The following is a 2920-nucleotide window of genomic DNA, read 5'->3' on the forward strand; positions in this document are numbered from 1 at the left end:
AGTCCCTACCACCAAAGCTAGGAGGAGGCACAACCTCCATTGCTAACTGGAACTACACAGATTGGTTTATGTTCTTGTCAGCGTTCCCCATCTCTTTCTTCCACAGTGCTAAAAGTTCCCAACTTTTCTTCTCAGAAGAAAATGTTAGCTCTCACCACTCCCACCCAAACCCACAGATACTTTTCAGAATGGTTTAGCCCCATGGCAGGGAGGGATGGTTCCTTCATTTTACGAATTGGGAACCATCACTTCCAACTGGGGCTGCAGCTGTAGAGCCCGTCCTTGTCCCCACAGTCTGGGGAAAGAGGCTGGGGAAGCCCTGGCAGTTCTGGTGTTCCCAATGCTCCTCTTCACAGCTTCACCACCCTTCAGCTCTTCTGTGCTACCAGGAGGGAGACAGGGACTTAGTCCTAACTGGCATCAGCATTGCTGCTAATTTAATTCCACCTTCACTGAAGCTTTATACAAGAGTTGTGGAAAAAAACCACGGCAGGTAAAAATCAAATTTAAAATAATCTAAGGATATACTGTGCCAAATTGAATGAGGTACTGTGACAACCATATCTTTGATTTTCCTTGTATTTCCTTCTGATTTGCCCCAGAAATCATACGTCTGACAAGTTGCATGGAAAGTAAATAATTTTTAATTTTCATAAAAGATGTATTTAACTAAAAGAAGAGCAAACCTCCTATTAGCAGCAATATTCTAAAATGGAAGACTGATTTTATCCCTTTTTATCTTAAGCATTATAAGGTAAGACAAAACTTGTTCCAAAAGGCAAGACTGGTCTGCAAGCTACAAGACATCCCTGGTTTACTAGTGACTTTGCAAAAATTGCATAAGGAAAAGAAAAGAAAACAGGTATAATTCTTTTTTTCAGAACATCATTTGTTTCCTTTACTGCAAATTTTTTGTCTCCCTATAGGTCTATGTATGAGGTGCTCCAGTCCTCTCCAGTCATTAAGCTCTAATGCCACTAGTACATCTGGTGTTGAGGTACACAAGCAGAAACAAATCACAGCTTGCATTCTGGACTATTTCCCATTATTTTCTTTGCACAGAGGAAAAATAAATTGCCTATAATTGTTCTGATATTATTTACCTGTATGTCTTCCCTTGGATTATAACTATGCAGTATCCAGTGGGTAAGAACTTGCAAAGACTTTTCCCTAAGATAAGGCAGGGCAGAAGGGACTACAGATTTCAGGAGTCCCTTCTTTTGCAATATGTAGCCAGGAAAAAAATAATCCTGATATGCCTAAGAAATCACATTAATATTTAACATTCACATCAAGAGCTGTGCCATCAAATGCAAGGAAGAGAAAGGTGAGCAGCTGCAGTTGCAGAGGGCCTTTTGAGATATCAGAGAGAAATATTTGCTAAAGGATTTATTTTCTTCCTGCTTAAGATTGCTAGACTACATTTAAAATGGACACAAATAGTCTGAAACCATAATGTTTCCCTTATTCTTTGCCCAAGACTATATCAGAGCAAGCTTTGGCTTGCACCAGCCAGGTACGATCTGGGTACGCAGAGGTGGCCAGCTGCCAGTGGCTGGAAAATGGCAAACCCCCACCGTCCATCAGCTCGCATCAAGGAGCACAAAGGGAAGGCCTGTAGAAAGTAGTTATCCCCTGTGACACAAACTCCAGGCTTCCCATGTTTTTACTAATCTGGATAATCCAGACCGAATAAGTGAACCTGTAGGGAACACATCGGTTGGGTGCCTGATGGCTGCAGGATCAGGCCCCGACGCGGGGCAAAAACCCAACCAAGTGGCAGCTCAGCCAGGCTACGTTCAGGTACTAGAAGGAATGCCAGCTCCCTGCTGCCAGCAGAAAACACGGATTTCTTTTGTAAAGAGTAAGCCTATAGCTTGATTTTCAAGGGGTCGGAAATGACTCAAGGATGGCCTATGAATTTCACCGCAAATTAGAACCAGGAAAGAAATCCTAAACGATGCCGCAATCAGTGACTACATCTGGAGAAGAAAAAAATGTTAAGATGATTATCCACCCGTGTGTTTCCTTTTCAGATGAGTTCCAGTTTGAAGGTAGCAGTAAAAGCTTCTTAGATAGGGGATGGGAAAACTGATGGATTTGTGGTGGAGGCAGTTCATTTTTGTCCTTTATTGACTATTTGGGGGCTGATTCCCCTCCCATCCAACCCCCTTTTTATGTACACATGCGTGTATCTTTTTTTGGAAGATGGTGCCAGATGTCCTCTTGCCCGAGAGGCTGTAGCTTCTGAAAGGCAACGGCTGTTCCAGTTGCAGTAGAGACAATTTGGAGCCCTGGGGATGAGTGACCGGAGCTGTGCTCTTCCCAGGTAGGACGGAGCTCCTCCAGTCTGTCCCTCAAGCGCGTAACAAATCCCATCCCTTTCCTTTCCAGTTCCTGCCTCTTTCTCCCAAAATCTGTTAGTTATAACTACACGTTGTGGAGGAAGATGTCATCTCTTGGTTATGCTGTAAATTGTCTGGCACAGTTTTTTATGTTTTCCTTCTCAGCTGCAAATGTACAGAAGACTCTTTGGGGAGGCTCGTGGTTAGAATGCGATTAGGCGATACCCAATTCATGTGCATTGTGTTTCTGAAGGCAACGTTATGAGTTAAAACTGGTTGTTTTAATGGCTAACTGATCTTTTGAATCAGTTGCTGATGGTATCTGTCATTTACTGATTACAATAAGCTGCTTTTGCAGCTGGAAGAATGTAGGCTTTATAATTTCAGGACATCTCTAAAGAAAGGTGCCAGAAACCACCTTAAATCTTCATTTGGTGCCAAATCACTAAAGGTTTTTTCCTTGCAATACCTGGGAATTGCTTTGTATGTAAAGAATCTCACAAACTCTTTAAAAAAAATATTTAAAAGTACTGATCTTCAGGTATGGAAGTGTGTACCTACAGGCTTCAATAGTG

The sequence above is a fragment of the Charadrius vociferus genome, unplaced genomic scaffold, assembly GCF_000708025.1.
Source record: "Charadrius vociferus isolate BGI_N301 unplaced genomic scaffold, ASM70802v2 scaffold409, whole genome shotgun sequence".
Lineage (NCBI taxonomy): Eukaryota > Metazoa > Chordata > Aves > Charadriiformes > Charadriidae > Charadrius > Charadrius vociferus.